Source organism: Neophocaena asiaeorientalis, unplaced genomic scaffold (assembly GCF_003031525.2).
Source record: "Neophocaena asiaeorientalis asiaeorientalis breed wild unplaced genomic scaffold, Neophocaena_asiaeorientalis_V1.1 scaffold444, whole genome shotgun sequence".
Classification (NCBI taxonomy): Eukaryota; Metazoa; Chordata; class Mammalia; order Artiodactyla; family Phocoenidae; genus Neophocaena; species Neophocaena asiaeorientalis.
The window spans coordinates 690940-704271 of record NW_020172466.1 but is presented as its reverse complement, the minus strand read 5'-3'; the positions used below and the strand labels follow the sequence as shown (position 1 = coordinate 704271).

The following is a 13332-nucleotide window of genomic DNA, read 5'->3' as shown; positions in this document are numbered from 1 at the left end:
CTGTACTGTAGTCTATTAGGTGTGCAATAGCATTTTATCTAAAAAACAATGTACACACCTTAATTAAAAAGTTCTTTATTGCAAAAAAATGCTAATCATCATCTGGCAACACAGGGTTGCCACAAATCTTCAATTTGTAAAGAACCATAATATCTGTGAAGTACAATAAAATGAAGCGCAATAAAACAAGGCATACCTTTACTCAACTCTGCCATATTAGCGTGAAAGCAGCCCTAGACAATATGTAAGTGAATGGGCATGAGTGGTTCCAGTAAACGTTTATTTACAAAAACAGGCAGCTGGCTGGATTTGGCTCACTAGCTGTAATTTGTTGACCTCAACCTAGATCATTCCAGAAGCAGACTGGTCTGTTGTCTTCATAAAGTCCTGTATATCTGGTGCTTGACTACCATCATCAGAGGTCCTCCTAGTATTTGAATATCTATTCTAAATGATATAAAAGTCCTATTTGTTATGACAGTTTGGGACTTCATGAATATTACCCAAAAAACCATTGATTGTTGCTCAGTGAATATGGGGGAAAAATGGGAGAGGAGTGGGGATGAGTGGGGTTCATGGGAGACACTATTCCCAAAACAGAAAAAGAGTAAATCAGAAAAGACATCTACCTGTAAGCTCCTTCCATGAAAATGAAGCCAGAGAACTTGAAGCAGCTGTGGGAGGAAGAGCTAGGGTTAATAAGAGTATCGCAAATACACCTTTGTACCAAAACATGAAATACACAGAAATTTAGTCACACTATTACAGCCATTCATGCTGTTCCCCAAACAGAAATAAAACAAAGAAAGCAAGCCACCTCACATCTATTCTAACTTACCAAAAAGGTATTTCATAGCTAATGTCCAACATAAAGTAAACCTAGGAAATTCCCACACAAATATATTTAGGGTGTAAACATTTATATTTATATGAAAAATAAGGAAAATTTTAGGCATGAATTTAAAGGGGCATTCATTATTTTAAGTGACTGTTTCTGGTATTTTTATTTCCTTTGAACGTTAGCTTATTGCTTTTGTTGGAGCTTCTGTTGAGCCTAATTTGTTAATGAGAAAGAATAAGACATTGCTGATGTTAGTTCGACAGAAATATACAATGACCTACATTCAAATGCACACACACACACACACACACACACATCCCTTCACATTCCTATAGGTTTTTAGTACTTGCACACCTTTATAGGCAAGAGTGAGACATAGTTGGGAGCTGTGACTAGGTGGATGGGAGGAAGCAGAGTATGGAGAGACAGATATTAGAATGCCACAGAAATGGGCAGCAAGTGAGTGGTCTGTTGAAGATAACCAGTTTCTATTCCCCATAACTAAACATTCCTTGGAGTTCAGGAATCAGCCACATGGGGAAGGACTCCAGAAATCTTCACTCTTTACTCTTTTGTGCTGTTTCCTGTGAAAATCTGTACAGTAAAGGAAGAGACTTAAGAGTCTTTTATGATTATAGATGCTTTGGGGGCTATGGAAAACATTATAAACACCAGATGCCTCTTCACAAAAATTGTGGAGAGATTATTAACGGGTAAATTCTGTATCCATGTAATACCTTAATATACATATACCTATACACATACAACACAATTTTAAAGATTCAGAAAAATCCCACAGTCCATGAGGAGAAGTAGGGGAAAGAGAATAAACAAGATTACCTAGATTACACCCTTTTTTTACCTCATTCAGTTACTCACCTTTCTGTTCAGACAATAAGCTCCAGGTGCAAGCAGGTTCCATATCTTTTCGTTTCTTTTGACTGTTCATCCTGGCAAATCAAGAAGACTGTAACCCAAAACAGAAATGATGACTTTAATGCCTGGTGGAAGCCCAGAGTAAAAAAGTAACTCAAGAAAGACTACTCAAAGCATCACAGAGCTGGGGAAGAGAGAAGGCCTAGTAACCAAGTAGAGAGCTAGCGTGGGACTAGGAGATCACAGGAAGATAGACCAAAATCAACAGTCTTCAGCTTGAAGAGAAAAAAAAAAAACTAAAGAGTATAGAATGTCCACAGACTTTTGAAGAGTACAAATACGGGAAATGTCAAATTGAGCTCTAAAATGCGTTATTAAGGGAAGGATAGGATTTAGGCAGTATACCTCTAATGTTTGTGGCCAGGATAAGAAAGAATGACTGTGTCCTTCTACAACACAGTCAATTTGGTACCACTGGTAAAGGGAGAATTCTAAGACCACAGATTAGAATACTGTGGTATAAGAGAAACAGTTTAGAGAGTCAGGAGATCCAAGCCCTAGTTCCATTTCTATAACTATCTACCTATGGACCTTGAGTAAGATTCTTCTACTTTCTGAATCTGTTTTATTATTTTCAAAATGGTGGAGAGAATGTTAGCCCAGGTTTCTTTCCAGGTTGAACATTGTAAGATCAGTGGTCCTAAGTCCCAGTTGCACATTAGAATTACCTTCACACCACCTTCCAGAATTTGTTTTCTTTGTTGCAATATTACTTATCAATTTCTAACACACTTGATTATTTTCTTATGAGTTAGGTTTATTATTCACTTTCAGTATTTCCCCTTAAATTGAATTATTGGCCCCAATTCTCAGCCCTTGCCATGAACTTGGCAGGTCCACACCAAAGAAGCGGAACTTATTTTCCCACCTCTTATCTTTTTTTTTTTTCCACCTCTTATCTTTGAGCTCAGCTTTGAAACTTGCTCTGGGTAATGGAGTATACACAGATGTGACTCAAGTAGGGCCCTGATATGTGCTTGCACAGTTGTACATGCTCCCTCTTGTGATTCTGCCACTGGCATGAGATGACCCATGAGAGAAACAAGCCCCAGGTAGTCCACTCATCCAAGGATGAGAAATACATGCAGTAGAGCCACCCCAGTTTACTCATAGTCCTGCAGCAAGAAAAACAGAGTCACCCCAGCCCGAATCAGAGTTGCCCAACAGAACCCTGCCTAATCAGCTGAGTCCCAGCTGGCCTCCAGATCGGTGAGAATAAGCGCTGAATAAATTCTTAACTTTTCATGCCACTGAGATTTTGTGCTTGTTGTTATGTATTGTTGTGGCAATAGCTAACTAATACATCTTGCTAGAGAGTAAATGCCTAGAAAGTGTTTGACATAGAGAAGACATTCATTAAATGTTCATTGAATAAACTGAATAAATGAATAAAATCTTAAAAATAATACAGTGCCTAGTCTGCATTCCTGATTAATTAAATCAGAATCTTTGATGATGAGGTTTGGCATCGACTTTTTCTTAAGTTCCCAAGGTGATTCAAATACACAGCCAGGGAAAAGAGCCACTGTTCTAAGAATTAGTTATTTTTGATAGAGTGTATTGGTGAAACACACAGGCTTTGGAATCAAACAGATGTGTTCAGGCCCTGACTCTACCACTTACTAACTATGTGACAACCACGGAATTAACATCTCTAAGCCTCAGATTCCTCAACTATTAAATAGGGATAACAACAGTTTATAACAACAGTTGATCACAACCTTTCTTAAAAGGTTATTATGAGGATTAAATGAAGTATGCATATGAAGTACTCAGTACACTACATGGTACATAGTAAGGGCTCAATAATCCTAAACTATAGCTAATGTTGGCATTGCTGTATCATTTGATAGAGAGTAAAAATGTCTGAACTCAGATAGACCTTACTTAAATTCCATTTCCACTGCTTTCTAGCAAGATGACTTCGAGTAAAGTTACTTAAACTCCTGAGACTACAGTAACCCATCTGTAAAATATGGTGATAATAATAACTACTTCATTATTTTGTTGTGAGGATTAAATAAGATGACACACATAAAACTCTTAGCAGAGGACCAAGTGCAACATAAATAATGTTAGAGAAAAATAAGTTGGCATTTATTATAACTGACAGAAAGAAGTTACGTTCTATTAAAATCTCCACATAACAACTTCTTATGAGACAGAGTGTTCCCAGCACAGTGTTATATTCCCACATCCTGGGTCCTTTTCCCAGTCACTAGGAATAGCATGTCCTCTAAAAAGTAGAAAAAAAAATTCTCTAGTTACAAATTACTCCGGTAAGCACTCCTGCCCTCAGGTAATGGAGCTGGAGGGGTACATGGTCACTGACTCTCTTCCTAGGCAATCTCTACAATGCCTATGATTTCAGTCATTCCTTACAACTCCTAATTGTTTATCCCAGTCTAGCCCTCTTCTCTCAGATCCAGATTTATTCATCTAAAGGCTTACTCAACATCTCCACTTAGATGCTGACACCTCTCTTTTTCTTACCTCTGTTGGTAACTACTGTTTGGTTTGTCCACCATTCTTTCACTGATCTTGGTTTTGATAAGATATCCCATATCTCTCAATGGAATAATCAGATTCTCTGTGCCTGAATTTTAAAACCTGAGTGGGGACTATAGAGACTGAGGTTCTGATACCCAAATGCCCCAAGCTTCCTTAGTTCCTGACCTCCCTGAAACCTTGTTTTTGAGCACTTCATGTAGTTTCATGTAACTCCAGTATCCTTCCAAAAATCTCTATTTTTGCTCAAGTTAAGTTATTCAGAATCAATTTCTACTGCCTGCAACTAAAGAACTCTGACATAGAAATTATACCAGAAACACTAACAACAAGCTATCAGATGGAGGAGTTAAGAAAACAATCCCATTCACAGTTGCATCAAAAAGAATAAAATACCTGGGAATAAGTCTACCTAAGGAGATAAAAGACGTGTACTCAGAAAATTATAAGACACTGATGAAACTGAAGATGACACAAAGAGATGGAAAGATATACTGCACTCATGGATTGGAAAAATTAATATTGTTAACATGACCATATTACCCAAGGCAATCTACAGATTCACTGCGATCCCTATCAAAATACCAATGGCATTTTTCACAGAACAAATATTCTAAAATTTGTGTGGCAATACAAAAGATCCCAATTAGCTAAAATAATCTTGAGAAAGGAAAACAAAATAAAGTATCATGCTACCTGATCTCAAACTATACTACAAAGCTACAGTAATCAAAACAGTATGGTACTGGCACAAAAACAGACACAGATCAATGGAATACAATAGACAGCCCAGAAATGAACCCACCTTTATATGGGCAATTAATCTACAACAAAGGAGGAAAAAAATAAACAGTGGGGAAAACATAGCCTCTTCAATAAATGGTGTTGGGAAAACTGGACAACTACATTCAAAAGAATCAAACTGGACTACTTTCTCACACCATATACAAAAATAAACTCAAAATAGATTGAAGACTTAAATGTAAGACCTGAAACCATAAAACTTCTAGAAGAAAACATAGGCAGTACATTCTTTGATATCAGTCTTAGCAATATTTTTTTGGATATGTCTCCTCAGGCAAAAGAAACAAGAGCAAGAATCAAATGGGACTACATCAAACTAAAATGTTTTTACACAGTGAAGGAAACTATCAACAAAATGAAAAGGCCACCTGCTGAATGGGAGACAATATTTGCAAATGATATATCCTATAGGGGGTTAATATCCAAAATATACAAAGAATTCATAAAACTCAACATCAAAAAAACAAACAACCCAATTAAAAAATGGGCAGAGGAACTGAATAGCCCCTTTTTTCCAAAGAAGACATACAGATGGCCAACAAGAATATGAAAAGATGCTCAATATCATTAACCATCAAGAAAATGCAAATGAAAACCACAATGAGATATCACCTCACACCTGTCAGAATGGCTATTATCAAAAAGACAGTAACAAGGGCTTCCCTGGTGGCGCAGTGGTTGAGAGTCCACCTGCCGATGCAGGGGACACGGGTTCATGCCCCGGTCCGGGAAGATCCCACATGCCACGGAGCGGCTGGGCCCATGAGCCATTGTCGCTGAACCTGCGCGTCCGGAGCCTGTGCTCCGCAACCGGAGAGGCCACAGCAGTGGGAGGCCCAAATACCGCAAAAAAAGACAGTAACAAGTGTTGGTAAGGATATGGAGAAAAGGGAACCCTTGTGCACTGTTGATGAGAATGTAAATTGGTGCAGCCACTACGGAAAACAGTATGGAGATCCCTCAAAAAATTAAAAATAGAACTACCATAAAATCCAGCAATTCCACTTATGGGTATTTATCTGAAGAAAATGAAAACATTAATTAGAAAATACATAAACAACCCTATGTTCATCACAGCACTAGTTTTTTTTAATCTTTATTACAGTACAATTGATTAACAATGTTGTGTTAGTTTCAGGTGTACAGCAAAGTGAATCAGTTACACATATACATATATCCACTCTTCTTTTTTTATTTTTTCCAGTTTTTTATTTTTTTAATTTTTTTAACATCTTTACTGGAGTATAATTGCTTTACAATGGTGTGTTAGCTTCTGCTTTATAACTAAGTGAATCAGCTATACATATACATATATCCCCATATCTCCTCCCTCTTACATCTCCCTTTTTCTAATAATTAGTGATGTTGAGTATCTTTCCATGTGCTTTTTAGCCATCTGTATATCTTCTTTGGAGAAATGTCTATGTAGATCGTCCACCCGTTTTTTGATTGGGTTGTTTTTTTGATATTGCATTGCAGCATTATTTCTAATAGCCAAGATATGGAAAGAACCTAAGTTTCCATTGATATATATATATATATATATATATATAAAATGGAACATTACTCAGCCATGAAATCTTGCCATTTGCAACAACATGTATGGACCTAGAGTGTATTATACTAAGCAAAATAAGTCAGACAGATAAAGACAAATACCACATAATCTCACTTATATGTGTAATCTAAAAAACAAAATGAATTAACAAGCATAATTAAACAGAAACAGAGTCATAGATATAGAGAACAAACAGGTGGTAGCAAGATTGGAGGAGACTGGGGGAGGAGAGAAATAAGTGAGGGAGATCAAGAGGTACAAACTTTCAGTTACAAAGTAAATGAGTCACAGTGTGGGGAATATACTCAATAATTGTGTAATATCTTTGTATGGTAACAGATGACAACTAGACTTACGATGACATTTTGAAATGTATAGAAATATTGAATCACTATGCTGTGTACCAGAAACTAACATAGTGTTGTAGGTTAATTATACTTCCAAAACAAACAAACAAACAAACTCCTAGAAAAAGAAATCAGATTTGTGACCACCAGAGGTGGGGAGGGGGGAATTAGGTGAAGGTAGTCAAAAGGTACAAACTTCCAGTTATAAGATAAATTAAGTACTATGGATTTAATATACAGCATGATGAAGATAATTAACACTGCTGTATAAAAGCTGTTAAGAGAGTAAATCCTAAGAGTTCTCATCACCAGGAAAAAATATTTTTTCTATTTCTTTAATGTTGTACCTATATGAGACGACATAATGATTTCATGATGTATGTAAGTCATATCACTATGCTGTACATCTTAAAACTTACACAGTGCTGTATGTCAATTATATCTCAAAAAAACTATAAAAAAAAAGAAATTGAAAAGAAAAAGAAATTATACCAGAGAGTTAGTTACAGTCAACAGACCTTTAGGGAACTATGGGGGTATTTTATAACTGGTTATTAGACCCAGTTAGAGTAAAAGGCTGTGAGATGGCTCAAATTCCACGATGGGAAAGTAGTATCCATTGTACTAGGAGTTCCACTAGAATATATGGAATCATTAAGCAAAGTACCAAAAGGTGCCCTCTTCAAGAAGAGAAATCAAAGTAAGTAACTGAGTCTCCTCCAAGCAGCTGAATTACAAAATGGTAAAATGGTGCTTCTTCCTCTGGGCTAGGGGAGCACCAAGCTAGCGAACACAGGTTAGAGAGCAGGGTATGGGCTAATTTCACTCCCCCTTCACACCCTTAGCTGTGTGCCTTTTCAGTCAACAAACTGTACAACTTTTCATGGTGGCTCGACATGGTACGCATGCTGCCAAAAACAGGAGAAAGAAACGCTATAAATCTCACCTCCAGGCCTAAAATGAGACTCTGGATTTTTTTTATTGAGATATGATTCACATATCATAAAATTCACCCTTTTAAAGTGTACAACTCATTGCTTTGTAGTATATTCACAAAGTTTTGCAACCATCACCACTATCCAATTCCAGAACATTTTCATCACCCCCAAACAAAATGCTGTACTCATTAAGCAGACACTCCACATTCTCCCCCCACCCCAGCCCCTGGCAACCACAATTCTACTTTACGTCTCTAAGGATTTGCCTATTCTGGACATTTCATATAAATGGAATCATACAATACGTGTCCTTTTGTGTCTGGCTTCTTTTCTTACCATAATGTTTTCAAGATTCATCCATGTTGTAGCATGTATCAGTTCTTCATTCCCTTTTATAACTGAATAAGAATCGATTTCACATCCACTGGAATGGCTGTAATTTAAAATATGAAAAATGGCAAGAATGTGGAAAAATTAGAACACTCATACATTGCCAGTGGGAATATAAAATGGTGCAGTCGCTATGGAAAAGTTCAGCAGCTCCTCAATAAGTTAAACACAGGATTACCATGTGACCCAGCAATTTTACTCCTAGGTATATACCCAAAACAATTGAAAACAGGTATTTAAACAAAAATTTGTACAAAAATAGTCACAGCATCACTATACTAAATAGCAAAAAAGGTGGGAACAACCCCAATGTCCACCAACTGATGAACTGAATAAACAAAATGTGGTATACTTACAGTGGAGTACTATCCAGCCATAAAAAGGAACAAGGTACTGAAGCGTGCTATAACATGGATGAGCCTTGAAAACATTACACTACATGAAGGAAGCCAGACACGAAATTCCATTTATATGAAATGTACGTAATAGACAAATCCATAGAGAAAGAAAGTAGATTAGTGGTTGCCAGGGGTTCGGGGAAAAGGGGAAGTGGTAGTGACTGCTAATGGTTATGGGATTCTGTTTGAGGTGTTAGAAACATTCTGGAATTAAATAGTGGTGATGGTTACACAGCATTGTGAATATACTGAAAATAACTAAATTGTATACTTTAAAAGGATGGGTATTATGGTATGTGAATAAAATCAATCAGATCAATTTAATAAAAGCTATAAACTAAACTTGTGGTAATCATTTTGCAATATATACATGTATCAAGTCATTATGTTGTACACCTAAAACCAAAACAGTGTTATATGTTAATTATAACTCAATTAAAAAATAGAAAAAATCAACTGTAAAAGTAGGAAAAAATCAATGAAAATGCAATTATAGAAGAAAATGAGAAAGTGGAAACAACCCAAATGTCCATCAGCGGATGAATGGATAAACAAAATGTGGTCTAGACATACAACACATTATTCAGCCTTTAAAGGGAAGAAAATTCTGAAACATGCTACATGGATTAAATTTGAAAACATTACGCAAAGTGAAATAAGCCAGGCACAAAATAAAAAATATTATATGATTCTAATTATATGAAGTACATAGAATAGCCAAATTCATCATAGAGTCAGAAACTATAACAGTGGTTACCAGGGTCTGGGGGCAGAGGGTAATGGGGAGTTATTGTTTAATGGGTACAGAGTTTCACTTTGGGAAGATGAAAAAATGTTGGAGGTGGCTAGTGGTGATGCTTGGATAACAATGTAAAGTACTTAATGCCACTGAATTGTACACATAAAAGTGACTAAAGTGAGCTCTACCCACAGCCTGTCCCTCCCATCAGAAAACTTGCACAAGCCTCTTAAATAGCCACATCCACCAGAGGGCAGACAGCAGAAGCAAGAAGAACTACAATCCTGCAGCCTGTGGAACAGAAACCACATTCACAGAAAGACAGACAAGATGAAAAGGCAGAGGGCTATATACTGGATGAAGGATACAACATTAAACGCAACAACATTCGCATTATAGAGGTCCCAGAAGGAGAAGAGAGAGAGAAAGAAGCCGAGAAAATATTTGAAGAGGTTAGAGTAGAAAACTTCCCTAACATGGGAAAGGAAATAGCAACCTAAGTCCAATATTGATGACTAATAAGAACCTGTTGTATAAAAATATAAATAAAATAAAATTTAAAAATTAAAAAAGTGATAAATTTTATGTTATATATATTTTACTACAATAAAAAAAGAAAATGGGCAAAATATTTGAACAGACCTTTCACAAAGGAAAATATACAAATGGCCAATAGCACATGAAAATATGGCTCAACATCATTAGTCACTAGGGAAATGTAAATAAAAACTGCAATGAGGTATCAGTTCACACTCACCAGAATGGTTAATATTAAAAAAACTGATGCTACCAAATGCTGCTAAGGATGTTGGTAGGAGAGTAAAATGGTACAAAGATGTGGCAGTTTCACATAAAACAAAACATACCCCCTATGTTGAGCCATAAAAAACCATGAAATCTTGCCATTTATGACAACATGCATGGACCTTGAGGGCATTATGCTAACTGAAATAAGTCAGACAAAGAAAGACAAATACTACGTGATCTTGTTTATATACAGAATGTTAAAAAAAAAAAAACCTCAAAGACACAGAGAACAGATTGGTGGTTGCCAGAGGCAGGGAGGGAGGGGGTGGGGAGTGGGCAAAGTGGGTGAGGGGAGTCAAAAAGTACAAACTTCTAGTTATAAAATAGTTAAGTCATGGGAATCACAAGAATGTAATGTACCGCATTGTGACTATAGTTAGCAATACTGTATCACATATTTAAAAGTTACTAAGAGACTAAATATTTAAAGTTCTCATCACAAGAAAAAAAATTCTGTAACTCTGTATGGTGATGGATGTTAACTAGACTTATTGTGGTGATCATTTAACAATATATACAAATATCAAATATTTGTACACCTGAAACTAATATAACATTGTATGTCAATTATACCTCAATTTAAAAAAGCAATAATTATCAAAATAGAAAGCAAACAATTAAACAACAGAGTAAATCAATAAAAGGAAATGATAGTTATCTGAAAAGAACAATAGAATGAACAAATTTTTAGCAAGTATGATTTCAAAAATAAAGCCATCATAAATTAACATAAAAAATGAAAGGGAACCAAACTACAGAAACAAGAGATTAAAAAATTATCCAAAAAGTACTACGTATAATTTTTATAGCAATAATTTTAAAAATCTAAGTGAAATGGATAATTCCCAAGAAAATAAACAACCAAAATTGGCCTAAGAAATAGAAAACTTAAATAGACCAATTAATCATAGAAGAATGTGAAATGATAATACTCTACCTCAAAAGTCACCAGCCCCAGAAAGTTTTGTGGGAGAGTTTGACCACACCATCTAGGAACAGATTAATCAAACTTTACACAAAAATTTCCAAAGCAAAGTAAAAGAAGGGAAATGACACCATGCAACTATAGGCTAGTATAATCTTGATACCAAAACTGACAAGTAAAGGGAAAGAAATTATAGGCCCATCTCACTTATGAACGTAGATATAAAAATGCATAACCTTAATACCATAATCAAGCACGGGAAAACTACAGGCCATTATTTTTCAAGGGGATGCTGACGGCATTTTTGGCGGAACAATTCTTTTAGTATCCCTGATCCCTATCTACTAAATGCCAGCAGGACTTCCCACCACACACACACCAATAAACTGTGACAACCAAAAGCACCTCCAGGCATTTCCAAATGTCCCCTAGAGGGATGGTTAGCCCCAGGCTGAGGATCAGTACTATAGGCAATCTCACTTATGAACACAGATACAAAACTGCTAAATAAAAGATTAGTCCCTCAAATCCCAGAGTACATTAAAAAAGAAAAAAAAAACCACATCATTCCCTGACCTGATAGGTTAATATTAGGAATGCAGGGAAGTTTAACACTTACAGATCTGTCAGCGTGGAACAGGACACCAACTCCTTACTTGGAAAATTGGCAATTACAGGGAAAGAGTTAAGCGTTTATCCTGTCTTTCGTATAGGAACTGTATTTTAGACTTACCAAGTAGCCCTAGTAGAGGAGAGATAGTTCTTCTTACAGAGGTATGCTAGCTAATAAATTCAGAAAGAATAATAGAATTAGAAACTTATTATTTTGAAATCCTTAATGAACTAATTGACTCACATAATAGTTATCAAATGGATGGTAAAGCCACTAGGTGAAAGGATGATGGAGAACTTTACAATGACAGGATCAGACTAACACCACTTCAATCCAGTTTTAGTATTATTAATAGTGAGACAAGCAAACATTATGTAAAAGAAAGTACGTAGTATCAACCACTAAACAGTCTTAACAAATAATAAGAACCTGAATCTAATCAAGCACTTAGATCCACCTTCCAGTCTACAGGAAATACAAGCAATACAGAAACAGATAAAACAGCACCTCAAGGAAGTAATTAGCCAAATCCAGAAAGTGGGAGAGTCTATAGAACAAATAGCAGGTTTCTTCAACAAACCAATGCCATGAAAATAAAAGGGAGGAGGTGTTGTTCTGTATTAGCTTTTTAAAAACTTAAAAGAAATCTAAGAGATATAACCTAATACAATGAGTTGTTGGTTGGGTCCTGATTGAACGAAACCGCAATGGTAAAAATATTTTTTAGGACTTCCCTGGTGGTGCAGTGGTTAGGAATATGCCTGCCAGTGCAGGGGACACGGGTTCGAGCCCTGGTCCCGGAAGATCCCACATGCTGCAGAGCAACTAAGCCCGTGCGCCACAACTACTGAGCCCACGTGCCACAATTACTGAAGCCCGCGTGCCTAGAGCCCATGCTCCACAACAAGAAAAGCCACTGCAACAAGAGAAGCCCCTGCAGTGCAACAAAGAGTAGCCTCGGCTCTTCCCAACTAGAGAAAGCCCATGCGGCAACGAACACCCAACACAGCCAGCAATAAAATAAATAAATTTATTTTTTTAAAAGTCTAAAAAATAAAACAATTTTTTAGACAATTGGAAAAATCGGAAGATATGCCGGGTATTAGTATTATAATGGCATTATGATTATATGAAAAGATGTCATTTTTGCTACAATTTTTGGTGAGGCATACTGAAATATTTAGGAGTGAAATCATATGATGCTCATGATTAGCCTAAAACATTCCAGCACAAAAGAGGGGAGGGGAATAGCTGAAACAAGTATGGCAAAATGTTGATGGCTATTAAAGCTCAGTTATGGGGGTTTACTGTACTCTCTACTGTCATTTATGTTTGGAAATTATCATAATAGAAAGTTTTTAAAAAGCTATCAATGCATGGGCTTCCCTGGTGGCGCAGTGGTTGAGAGTCCGCCTGCCGATGCAGGGGACACAGGTTTGTGCCCCAGTCCAGGAAGATCCCACATGCCGCAGAGCGGCTAGGCCCATGAGCCATGGCCACTGAGCCTGCATGTCCGGAGCTTGTGCTC

The 13332-nt window shown here is 36.6% G+C and overlaps 1 long non-coding RNA gene across 1 annotated transcript in view; it reads right to left on the bottom strand.

The window, feature by feature from the left end:
- Positions 1 to 1721: 1721 nt before the first annotated feature.
- The window catches only part of LOC112395078 (uncharacterized), a 16102-nt gene continuing 4491 nt past the window's right edge, over positions 1722 to 13332 (bottom strand). Inside the window, exon 3 of the long non-coding RNA XR_003002296.1 lies at positions 1722 to 1808. This is a non-coding gene — a long non-coding RNA (uncharacterized LOC112395078). The remainder of the gene's footprint in view (positions 1809 to 13332) is intronic.